Below are 14,023 nucleotides of genomic sequence, written 5' to 3' on the forward strand. Positions count from 1 at the left end.
AATCAATACTGTCAAAATGACTATACTGCTCAAGGGAATCTACAGATTCAATGCAATCTCTATCAAAGTACCAATGGCATTTTTCACAGAACTAGAGCAAAAAATCTTAAAATTTGTATGGAGACACAAAAGATCCCAATAGCTAAAACAATCTTGAGCAAGAAAAATGGAGCTAGAGGCTCCTGAATTCAGACTATACTACAAAGCTACAGTCATCAAAACAGTATGGTACTGGTGCAAAAACAGAAATACAGATCAATGAAACAGGATAGAAACACACCTATAGTCACCTAATCTATGAAAAGGAGGCAAGAATATACAATAGAGAAAAGACAGTGTCTTCAATAAATGGTCCTGGGAAAACTGTACAGCTACATGTAAAATAATGAAATTAGAACACTTCCTAACACTATACACAAAAATAAACTCAAAATGGATTAAAGACCTAAATGTATGGCCAGACACTCTAAAATTCTTAGAGGGAAACCTAGGCAGAACACTCTTTGACATAAATTGCAGCAATATCTTTTTTTGATCCATCTCCCAGAATAATGGAAATAAAAACACAAATAAACAAATGGGACCTAATTAAACTCAAAAGCTTTTGCACAGCAAAGTAAACCATAAACAAAACAAAAAGACAACCCATATAATGGAAGAAAATATTTATAAATGATGAGACCAACGAGGGATTAATCTCCAAAATTTACAAACAGCTCATGCCGCTCAGTATTAAAAAACAACCTAATTGGAAAATAGATAGAAGACCTAAATAGACATTTCTCCAAGGAAGACGTACAGATGGCCAAGAGGCACATAGAAAGGTGCTCAACATCCCTAATTATTAGAGAAATGCAAATCAAAACTACAATGAGATATCACCTCACACCAGTCAGAATGGCCTTCATCAAAAAGTCTACAAATGATACATGCTGGAGAGGGTGTGGGTAAAAGGGAACCCTCCTATACTGTTGCTGGGAATGTAAATTGGTACAGCCACTATAGAGAACAGTATGGAGGTTCCATAAAAAAACTAAAAACAGAGCTACCATATGATCCAGCAATCCCACTCCTGGATATATATCTGGAGAAAACCATACATGCACCCCAATGTTCATTACAGCACTATTTACAATAGCCAAGACATGGAAGCAACCTAAATGTCCATCAACAGAGGAATGCATAAAGAAGATGTGGTACATATATAGGATGGAATATTACTCAGCCATTAAAAAGAATGAAATAATGCCATTTGCAGCAACATAGATCAACCTGGAGATTATCATACTGAATAAAGTAAGTCAGAGAAAGACAAATATCATATGATATCACTTATATGAGGAATCAAAAGAGATAGTCCAAATGAACTTATTTACAAAACAGAAACAGACTCACAGACTTAGAGAACAAACTATGGTTACCAGGGGAGAAAAGAGGGGGAGCAATAGATTAGGAGTTTGGGATTAACACTTACACACTGTCATATTTAAAATAGATAACCAACAAAGACCTACTATATAGCACAGAGAACACTGCTCAATATTCTGTATCACTTTCCTGTACACCTGAAAATAATACAATATTGTTAATCAACTGTACTCTAATATAAAATAATTTTTTTAATAAAAAATAAATCTAAAAATACAAATAATATGAAAAGATTCTCATTTTGAATGTGCATAAGAATCACCTGGAGAATTTGTTAAAGTACAGAGATTGTGATTCAGTAGGTCTGAGGTGGGTCTCAGATTCTGCATTACTAAAAAGCTCCTGGGTGATGTTGAGCTGCTACTCTGGGGACCACATTTTGAGTAGCACGGTTCAAAGGCCATAGTTTTCAAGTCTGTCTGCATGTTAGAATCACCCAGAAAACTTTTAATATCCATATTTTCTGGTCTCCATTTGCCAGATATATTGACTTAATTAATCTGGGTCTAGCAATAGCACTTTTTTCCCCAAAGCTCCCTGGGTGATTCTAATGTGCAATAATTTTTGAGAATTACTGCTGTATGGCAAGTTGTCTACATCACTGGAACTGGTGAGCAAATTCATGTGTCTCATGCTGTATTTTTAAAGGATACTATTTTAACCTATTACTCTTTATATTTCTCTCCTTTTTTTGCCACATTTCCTTTCTCTCATTCAATATCAGAGCATTCAAGATAGAATGCTCTGGGTTCATTACCTCAGGGGAGTGATGTGCAGAGAAGAAAGGAGAAAAAGCCTGCAAGTCATTAGGATTCTAATTTCCCCATGCCTAACCTTGTAGGAGAATGTGAGAAATGCTCAGGAGGAGGTAACAAGGCTATTCAGGCAATAGGGAGAGTGGCTAAATAGAATGAGAATCTGCAGTGTTTCAACAAGACAGAAAGAGAAGTCTGTGGATCCAGGGGACTGAGAAGACCTTCTTCCTTTCCTGGAAGTTTTGCTGTCACGATATTTTCTGACTCAATAGATGTATGTCTGCTTTATGTATCCAGCTTGACCAAACCATAGGCAATATGGCAAATGATTCCTGTACCTCCAGCTTAGCACAGAGAGAAGAAGCTCCTGGGAGCTGAAAGACAGTGTGTAAAGATGACCAGATATCTCAGCCACAACTGGTATATTAAGAGCTATTTTGCATATTTCTCCCCGCATCCTCCTGCGACAAATGGTTAAAATGTTAGAAATCTGGCATGATTATAAGGTGGAGGAAGAAACCCCAGAAAGAACTGACATCCTCAGAGACAACTTTCTGAAGGTCTAGCTTAATACTTTTAGTCAAAAAAGAAGTTGAGTTAATGAAATTTTTTTAAGGTTTTGTGTCTTGCACACCTGTGATTCTTACCACCTACACTACTATGCCATTCTAGCAACCAGGAAATATCTCCTCTGCATTTTGTATGCATCTTATAGTCAAATGAATATATCACTGCCAGGGAAGATGATTCTGAATGGCCAGATCATTTGAAGGGAGCAGACCCAAAATGTCTCTGGCTTTGGTCTTGGAATCCCCACACATCTGGAAGATGAAGGTCACTTCTCCACAAGTCTGTCTCATTCTGGAAAAAATTCACTCAAAAGTTGGTAATCCATTAATGGGATATAAGCTACTTTATACTGTTGGAAGAGAAAAATACTTTTATCCCAAGTTCATCAAGTGTTCTTTCCAGGAGAGAACATTTTTAATTGATGTTATAATTAATGTATCTTGTCTGCTATAGCTATTCAAATGTTATTTCATTTTATTTATTTCCCTGTGGCAATTCTGACTAGTCTCTTAGTACATTATTGGTAGAACACATTGTGTTAAACCACATACTCATATAAGTTATGGAATTATTTTATTATACTTTTAGCCTTACTTCATGCTTCATGTTCTGTATCTAATCTTGCTAATTTTAAGATATAACTTTAATTTTCCTTCAAAGCATTTGACGTTATTTGCAAAAAAAAAATCAAGTTAGATTTACTGTTGATAAAACTCAAAAACTGAATAATTTGAGCAAAACCCAATCATTTCAGGACTTTTTAATTATAATGCATTTGCTGCATGTATGCAACCATTTTGGGGGCTGGGAACGCAGAGAGAATTTGATTGTCTCTGCCCCCAATAAGTTTACAGTGCAGTGGTTTCTGCATTATTTTGAGTCAGAGGGAAAATGTGGAAGGTTTTAAGGAGGAAAGAACAGTTTCAGGAAGATGGGTCTGGCTCTGGTGTTTGGAATTGTTTGGAGAGAAGTGAGATTGGAAGCAGAGGGTCTGATAATGACACAGAGGGGTTTTCAAAGGTGACGTACATCCTCTCCCCATTAGATTGTTTTATTCCCACATATTTCCTTATATTTTCTCCACATAATTGTGTGTTCCTAAACAAAATATAGCTTTCTTTTCATTTAATGTTTGTGAGAGTTGTCCTTCTTAGTACACGTGGGTCTCATTCACCCATTTCTACTTCCATGTGGTGATCCACTGTAGGTTGTTGAATGCATGTACATTTTTTAAAATGTATTAAATATTGCTAAATTGTTCTCCAAAGTGACTATAACAATGTTTATCCCAACTAGAATGTATAAAGAGTTCTTGTTATGCCATATTCTTACCAAGAATTTATGTAGCGAAACATTTAATTTTGTCAGTATCATGAGAATCAGACGTGAATATTTTCTTTGAGATTTGCTTTTTCGTGGAGGAGGATAGGGAATCACATTTTCTCTTCATATCTTTTGCCCAGTTTTCTATTGTGTTTTTCTTAATAAGATTTAGGAATTATTAGTATATTCTCCATATACAAGTATTTTTTCTAGTCGTTCACATATTTTCACATTGTTTATGGTAATTTGTATGGAAATTTTGTTTTAATTTTTCAAAACTTGCAGTGTTTTCATATCTGATTTATTCTCTTTACATTAAGAAATGTTTTCTTAATCTGTACTAATAAAAAATTTTGCTGTATTATTCCAGAATATATAAAATTTTGCTTTTTATATTTACATCTGTATTGTGATATGCAGTATCAATCTGATTTTGAAATATTTTTCCAGATGAATAACAAACTGTCCTAGGCCCATTTTTTGAGTAACCCATATTTTCTCACTATGTAAAATACTATTGCTGCCATATATCACATTCCACATATGTCTGGGTCTTTTTCTGGGCTTTCTACTCTGTTCCATTTGTCTATTTATCCATTTCTGTGTCACTTATAATACTTTCTTAATCACTATAGATTTATAATAATCTTGATGTTGGTCACAATGATTTCCTATACATTTTCTTTTTTCAAAATTTTCATGACTCTGTCAGGTTCCACAAAAATCGTTTTGGGATTTTTATCAGAATAGCAGTAAATTATGGATTAAGTTTGGGATAATTAATATCATTGTGATATTGAGGATTCCCATATATGAACATAGTATGTCTCAATTTATTTAGTTCTTTTTTGTCTCTTTTAGCAATATTTTGTAATTTTCCCCCCATATAAATTATTTTCAAGGTGTATTCCTAGGTTTGTTTTTTTAAGTTTTTATTATTATTGTGAATGAGAATGTTTTTAACTCTTACACTTTACTGGAATTAGGAATACTTTTAGTTTTTGTATGTAGATCTAGTATATGAAGATCTTGATATTATTTGTAATAATTTGCCTACAAATTCTCTTCAATTTTTATGTATACAGCTTCATTATTTGAAAATAAGAAGATTTTTACAACTTTACATTATTTCCATCCTTTTTCTTTTGTATCTTTCTTGTCTTTTTAATTGTCTAAAACCTTTAGTACATTATTAATATTAGAAATAATGGCTGATATATTTGTCTTTTTACTTGAGGTACTTCAAAGTTTTACCATTTAGTTTATATTTGCTATCATTTTTCCTGCAGAGAAACACTTTTTAAGGTTAAAAACCAAAATGGCTTTTTTTCTATTCCCAGTTTGTTAAGAATGTTTATTAAATAATTTTTCTGCATGTATTTAGGCAAGCAAATTTTCCTGTTTACTTTTAACTGTTAATGTGATGTTCACATGAAAATAGATTTTCAAAAATTCAATGATCATATTCTTTTTTTTTTTTTTTTTTGTGGTACGCGGGCCTCTCACTGTTGTGGCCTCTCCCGTTGCGGAGCACATGCTCAGCAGCCATGGCTCACAGGCCTAGTCACTCCTCAGCATGTGGGATCTTCCCGGACCGGGGCACGAACCTGTGACCCTTGCATTGGCAGGCGGACTCTCAACCACTGCACCACCAGGGAAGCCCCAATGATCATATTCTTTGTATAACTATTGCTTGTCAGGATTTTTTTTTAGTTTATGCATAAATTTAATTCATTCATTTTACATTTAGGAATTTTACATCTATACATTTCATAAATATAATTGGTTTATACTTTCCTTGCACTGCTTTTGATCAATTATGCTATCAAGTTTCTATTAGCTTCATAAAGTAAATTGGGTAATATTCCTTCTTTCTTTGTTCTCTGGAGCAGTTATGATAAAGGATTTTTTGTTACTTAAATGTTTATAAAACTTTCTTGTCCCTTTGGGAAAGGCTTGGATTACTAATTCAATGACAATTGACTTATTCAGTATTTCTACTTCTGAAGTTGATTTTGCCATTTTGATTCATGTGTTCTAAATTCTTGTATGTATTGTGCTAAAGTTGTTTGTGGCATTCCCAAGATTTAACTTAAACAATTAAAAAAACAGTTTTCTTTACTGTGTACTCTAATTTCTAATTTTTGAAACACTATCTGCTTTTTTCTGGCTTCATATTCCTAGAGTTTTTCTAATTGATTAATTATTTCAAGTCACCAGCTTGGGTTCTGTGGCCATCTCCATGAATTCTGTAGACCACTTCTTCATGCTTTCATTTTCCTTAACTGGTTTATAATTGTTATGTGTTTTTTTCCTTAAAAATCTTACCTTTTACTCATGTTTTTCTCCTACCCCTCACCTCCTTTCTCATTCCCATTTCATCATCTTCCTTGTCCTCTGAATTCAGAGCTAAAAACTTATAGACAGAGAAAAACTGAAATGAAAGGAAAAAGTCCTTCCTGTGTCTCACACTCTAATACTGTCTTCATTTTGCCTTTGGCTAGAAAGATGTGGTCATTGACTTGCGTTTCTGGTATTTTTACTATTTCCATTAACATTAAGTCAGTTAGTGCCATTGAGAGTAGAACCCCAAGAAACAGAAACATAGTAAGATCTGATCACCAAGAAAGCAAATTTTTGGTTTGTTTTTGCTTTGTTTCTGTTTTTACCTTTTGATCCCCTTCAAAAAACCACTTTTGATGGTTGCAAGAATTCATTGGGTAGATACATAGGGATAAGAGAATTTTTCTTTTTTTTTCCATTATTTCTTTCTGTGTACATAAATATTTACTAGTATTATATTTTCAGTATCTCACCAGTAACTACAATAAAAGCTGGAAACAAAAAGCCTATAAAGCAAAGAATGAATAGAACATTTGAGTTTGCCTTCAAAGACATTTAATCTAGTGAGAGAGACATACATACCAATAAACAGGAGACTGTAATACTTTGTGGTAAGTGTTATAATGGCATAAATTAAGGGTGTTTGCAGATGTGTATGATGGATACCCCTCTCAATCTTGTGTTTCTGGAAAGTGGAATTTTTTATTAATTCATTTTTTTACAGATTCTTATCTAAATTAAAAATTAACCCATTTGGTTATTATTGATTTAGTGTCTGCTTGAACTGCTAGAATTAAAACTCCAAGAAGTTAGGAATCTATTTCTATCTCCTGTAGCACTCTAATCCCAGAACTTAGTATATAATCTGTCATTTCATAGGTGCTCAACAAATGCATGTTAAATTGAAATCTGATTAATTTAATTCAAGATCTCTAGAATACCAAGTATTCAGTTGAAAATATTTAACAAATTGTTGAGATGTGCAAATACCAGGATGCTCTATGTCATGAATTCACACTATCTAGATAATTAGTTTCTTTTTGTTTTTATAAAAAAATGGAAGGTTATACATCAGATGTCATTTAGTTGAATCTTCCTGGCTCTATCTTTAGTACACAAAACAAGTTATATGAAAATGACTTGACTCCAACTCCAATCACTACTAGACATTACATCCTTCCTAAAACAGAGCTCATGTCCTTGCAAGACTAAAACCTTTCTACACTGAGAACAATCTTTTACACACACACACACACACACACACTACACTGACCTCCAAACCAATTCTCAAGATTCATTCATAGAAGAATATAAAGGAGAAAACTGAGGCCTTACATTGCCCCAAATCATGGAGCTAGTTATGTTGTTCAAACTATAATTATCACTAGTTTCCCAGGGTCTCGGGTTTTTTTTTAAATTTTTTAATCTATTCTTAATAAGGGATTTTACTCTAATATAGCATATAGTTAAATAATATGGCCAAAATGATATATCATATGGGCAGTTTATTTATTTGAATTAAACTATACACACTCAGTTTAAAATGGGAAAGAGAGAAAAATAATAATTTGAATTGTGTTAGAAATTCTTCCTACTAGGAAAGAATTTATTCAATCAATAAATATATTCCCTGAAACAAGCATGATGGAAATGCCAATATCCTAGTTTCTTTGTTAGCATCAATTTTCTTATACTCTTATAATCTAAGCATCTAGCTGTGTTAAATTGCATTAAATATGTTTATTTTTCATACAACATGACTTCCAGCCAAATGCCTCATCCAGTGTCCAAACAAGAAAACAAATTTTCATTAATGATGGAGGAAAACCTGGCTGTGCTGGGAATATTCTGAGATGGACTGTTGAACTCCATTGCTGTACTTTCATAAAAGATATTTAAGGGTAAGTTTTTCATCTGAGTTTTCAATTTACAAGATGATTTTAGAAACTTATACAGTGTTTTAAAGCCAAATTCCTATGTAGATTCAACACTAAGAATGGATAGAAAACATGACTTGGGTTAACTTAAATGAGCTCTTTCCTATAGTTCATGTTTAAGGGTCTATAAATTCTATGAAAAATTTACTCAAAGGTAGCATTCAATTATCCAATCAATGTAGTTAATTATTGATCAATTATAACTTTTTTAGGCCATGGAAATGAATATTCTGAGAGCTGCAAAGATCACTGACTGAGACAGAGTTTCAGTTGGAAATGCTGAATTATGTTCTCCCTTTATATTTTTGCTCATTCTCAAGTTCCCTAGATGGTAGTTTTCAAACTCTAGCATAACCCTGAATCACCTGTGGGTGATTTCTGTATCCCACCCCATGTGTTCTGATTGTAAAACTCTGGTGTGCAGCCTGAGTTCCCAGGAGATTCTGGGAAATTCTGACAAGTTCCCAGATGATATTACTGCTAATGGTCCAAGGACCACACTTTAGGATAACCACTGACTTAGAAAAGGATTCAAGTACTCTTTGGATTCAGGCAAGCTTAGTTTCCACCGAATGTTAACAACGCTTATTCCTATGTGTGGGGAGGTGAGAGGAAAGAGAAAGAATTGGGTACGATTTATTGTGTCACGTGTTAGGCATTTTTAGAGTAAACCAGGGTCTGAAAATACTCTGATTCACCTACAGAAGATATCCTTCATTGCCCCTACAAAATTATAATAAATTTCCTAGCCATCAACTGCTAAAACTCGTATCTCTTTTGTAGCTTATAAGTAATAGTTTAAGATAATGTTATCTACCAGTTGTTGTCAATGTGCCTGCTTTCCCCGTGGTTCAAATACATAGAACAAAACCATTCTTTTGACAATTTAACATTTTGGCTCAGCATGTTTTGACATTTGTTTTGTGTTTGGAAGCTGTGATATAACCTCTTTCCTGTAGCACGTCAGTTTTTCTGAGTTATCCTTGCCACAGCGCATTTCCAGGTTTGATGAAAGATGTGCTTTTCAAATCAATTATCTTCCTTCTTCTTTATTTTTCTCAGTATGGAAATGTTACCTTATAAAGAAATATAAACCATCAGAATTTATCACAATCTGAAAAGGTCAGAGATGAAACTGAAGAAAGTGCTTAAGGACTCATCACACCATGAAGGTATCTCCAGTGCAGCATCTTGTGGATTCCATTAAGAAGAGCTCTTACGTCTGGCCCATAATCCATTTTTCTTATCCTAAAATTGTGGAAACACAGAAGTTTACACAAAAGAGCAAAGATTGTGTTTTTTTAATAAAGTAATAATGAACTGAAAAAATATCATCTGGCTGGTATGATTGCTTGAAATCTCATTAAACACTAAACAGATAAAGTATTTCAAATAAATTAATAAAAAGCTCTAGTCACTAATGTAGTATCAGTATGAAATTTTTAATGATCAACGGATTAAGACAATATTAAGCAGATTTATCTGACATTTGTAGCTATAGTCTAAATATTGCAAAAAGGAATTCTCTTTCTTTCCCCTGGCCTCAGTTTTCTCTGAATGTGCATATGTCATGACTGATACAGAGTAGGTGCTCAGTAAATATTTGCAGAGTAGATGAGAACATTGGACACTGGTGAATATTGATAAAAATTGAGTTTGATAGGTTATGAACATTGTATTTTTATTCAAACCAAGTTTCACTAAATATTCCCATCTGGAAGCCTTTTAGACTCAGCCTACTGAAAATTTTTGAACTGAAAGTGGATTTTATTTGTGTATTTTTCTAGTGAAAAAAATATATTTATTTACTTAAGAAAGTTGACCATTTGTTTTGGGGAAAAGAAAACAGGTGGATCCGCCCAAAGCTAAATCTGTGTACCCACTGCCTGTCATTCAATGCAGAGTAGTTACCATAACAACTGCTGTGTCACCTGGACCAAAAGAATCTTGAGTATTTCTTCTAGAGCATGGAAGCAACTTCCTAAAGGAGAACCCACATTAAGATGGGCTTCTCACTATATTAACCTATCAAACTATTTGGAGAAAAACAGCCTGCTTCCATAAATTAAAATTGATGCTGTGTGTATCAGCTCTCAGAATACAGATTTTCACCTCATTCTTTTGTTTAAGTACAGTGGCACCAACTCACCTTCTGCTGGGTCTGACTTCCCTCTGGAAAACCTCTGGTGAGGAAAGAAAAGTCACTTGGCAGCCTGGATCCCACAAGGGAATTTTATCTGCAGTCTTCCTGTTTTTAACCCCAGCCCCAACTATATCCAAGTCTTCAATTACAAGATACCTCCAATTCCTAAATTTGTCCTCGGATGCTACAATGTGAATTTCTCATCATTATAAGCATTATATTTTAACCTTTTTTCCCTCTTAAATCATTTATCATTCCTCTAAGTACTTTCCATCTTCATACACTGTCTTTCAGATTTACCAGTATCTCCAAGTTTTGATCTCAGGGTGACAGCAGTGAAGAGTGGCTTGAAGTGAGATCTCAGTTCCCTGCTTGGGAATCGAACATTGGCCACCTGGGTGAAAACCTGCAATCCTAACTACTAATTCACCAATGGTGAGTGGCTAGAAGCAGAGCCCTGGCTCTTACCTTCTTTGAAAAAACAATTCTTTACAAAGAGACTGAAGCTATAAAACATGTACAGAGTTTATTATTAGAAGCACAGCACCTGTGGGAGAGCACACAGAGAAGCAGAGTATTTTAAACAGAAGCAAAGCAGAAACACACACCCAGAGAAGAGTGTGGGCACCCTTGCTAATGAGGAGTATGCTAGAGAGGTGGTTAAATCATTTCTTTAAGAGCAGTTTTTCCAGGTCTTTGTTTTCCTCTGGCCAATCATTTTGTTTCATTTCCCATATCTGATTGGATCCAGGGCCCTTCCCGATATGCACATGCATCTTTTAGCCAAGATGGATTCCAGCATGAAGGTCTCTGGGAGATTAACAGCACATATTATGGGATAATGCCCCCTCCATTTTTAAACTCGAGAATCTTTTCTGTGCATGTGCAATCAGGGAAGTCTCCTTGATCTCAAGAATGATAGGTGTGGTCATCTTATCTTTTTACTCCAGCAGAGCTTCGTTCCTCTCTGCTCCTGCCATTAATTTTCCTTGAAATGCCAGGGAGAGACAAGCTCCAATTTGCTCAGCTTGACTCCAGCTGCTCAGCCCAGGGACCCATCTACCTCTTACCTCAGTTTCACTGAAGATTAGGCTGTTCTTGTTTATCATTCTCTGTTGGATTTGGGTAATTTTCAAGCGAAGTTTGTAGAAATAGTAAAAATATCTTTCTTTACTTAATCATCTTGAAATCATAAGTCCTGAAAATTTAAGTGAAATAAATATGGGAATTTTGCCCTCTATCTTAGGAAAGTATTCAATGTAATTAAAAGTTCTTATGCTGCATTTAAATTGTTATTTTTTTTTGCTTTTTCTGGTTAAAAACATCTAGTAGTAATTCTATACATTAATTTACACTTATGCTTGCCCTCTAAGAAGGTTCTTATTTGGATACACCTACTATTCCATACCATCTTCATATTAACTTTCAAATCTAGCTTCAGTGAGAACTAGATATATTGGCCCATTAGACAGACAAAACCAAATCTTAAATCAGCTGTGCTTGGAAAGTGAGGGAACAAAGTGAGAAATGACAAAAAATGAAAAAGAGAGACAACAGCAACTCTTTGCACATTATCAAAATTGTGTATCCTCAGGCAATGTGAAATTCCAATTTCTAAAGCTTGGAAAATTTAATGGTTAGGAAACAAAAACTGAGGTATGTTCCATAGTCAGAATAAAAAAACAGTCTGCAAAATTTCTCTCTGTGAGAAATAGGTTTTGCTCCACTTTGAGCTATTCAAGAGCTCTGGTGATTGGTGAGCAAAGCCAACTTGTGACTAGGCCTCTCTTCGTGATACTGGTGTTCTGAATTTGTTTATGCCTAACTTTAATTACGATGATCTGAGAACCTGGAACTGATGAACAAAAGGCCAAGGCCCTAGAAAAAGCATAATTCCGTGTACCTGGGATGCCTTCTTATCCAAGGAAAGAGAGGATCTGAAAGAAATTGTTGATATTCTGATTGCTTGTAGTAGATGCCTTGATAAATGAGATTTCTGCCCAGAGTAGGATGTCTTGTATGTGCCTATCCATTCTAAAATAAAGTGGAAAGTTCTCTGTGAGTCCTCTTGACTTTTCTATCTAAAGATGATTTAGTAGAGAATGAAAAACTTCCATTCAGATGACCACCTTCAGATTAAAGGAAATTTTTTTTAAAGTTTGAAATTTCAGGAGCCATTATCGTTATTTTGTGTTGTAAGAAGCAGTGAGCCTCCAATTCACCACTTACTCAGCTTAGAGTTTCCTTCTCTACCATTAAATGCTGAAGTCAATAAACTTTTTTTTTTTTTGATTGTGGGATCAGAATTTCAGTTAATGGAGAAAAAGATGACATACCTCATAAAAGATGATGAAGTTGGAGGAAATTGGAGGAAAGCAAAAACATCTGTAATTTTTTAGATATTTTCATTCAAGAAAACATATTTTATTCAAATTATTATCCATTTTTAACACGGTGCCTATTTGTTTTTGGTTCTTTTCATCACTCTTTTATTGTATGTGTGTCCTAATGAGTCTTCATTAATCTATGGTAATAGGGAAAATGACATAGGCTTAAAATACCAATGTTGAGTTCCTCAAACAAGCATTACTGAGTCTTCTGTACTATAATAATAAACTGCAGGTATTAGGAAAAAGGGCTAATATATTTTATTAATTTCATGTTAATTGTGAAGACAGTATACTTCAAGGAATAGTATTTGACCCACTGTGTGTACTAATGTCTGTAATTAGCCACAATTCAATTAGACCTTACTGCATAACTCAAATCAGTACCTCACTTAGGGCTACCATCAATGTCTTATATGTTGTTCTTTCATGTACATATCTCAACCTCTCTACCAGACTATACCCTCTCAGAAAAAATCCTCACTTGTTTTTTCTTGGTGACTATTACTTTCCTATCATGGTGTCCAACACCCAGTATTCACTCAGTAGTGTTTTTGGACTGCATAAATGATTTTCATCTAAGTTCTCTTACTTGCAAAGTACTTTTCTAAAAATATACTTTTTCAAATCCATTCCAGAAGAAACACAAATGTAAAGTGTTTTTGGTTACCTTGGCTTGTTCATCCAGATGATTTGCATCAACGTTACTTTTTGTTTTTTTTGGTTTTTTTTTTGCCATACGCGGGCCTCCCACTGTGGCCTCTCCTGTTGCAGAGCACAGGCTCCAGATGCACAGGCTTAGCGGCCATGGCTCACGGGCCCAGCCACTCCGCAGCATGTGGGATCTTCCCAGACCGGGACACGAACCCACGTCCCCTGCATCGGCAGGTGGACTCTCAACTGCTGCACCACCAGGGAAGCCCTCAACGTTACTTTTTTAAAAATTAATATTTATTGGAGTATAGTTGATTTACAATGTTGTGTTAGTTTCTGCTGTACAGCAAAGCAAATCAGTTATACATATACATATATCCATTTGTTTTTAGATTCTTTTCCCATATAGGTCATTACAGAGTATTGAGTAGAGTTCCCTGTGCTATATAATAGGTTCTTATTAGTTATAGATTTTATATATAG

This window comes from Delphinapterus leucas, chromosome 19, assembly GCF_059928025.1.
Source record: "Delphinapterus leucas isolate spDelLeu-1000000601 "Yukka" chromosome 19, BTC_Dleu_Yukka2, whole genome shotgun sequence".
In the NCBI taxonomy this organism is placed as follows: domain Eukaryota; kingdom Metazoa; phylum Chordata; class Mammalia; order Artiodactyla; family Monodontidae; genus Delphinapterus; species Delphinapterus leucas.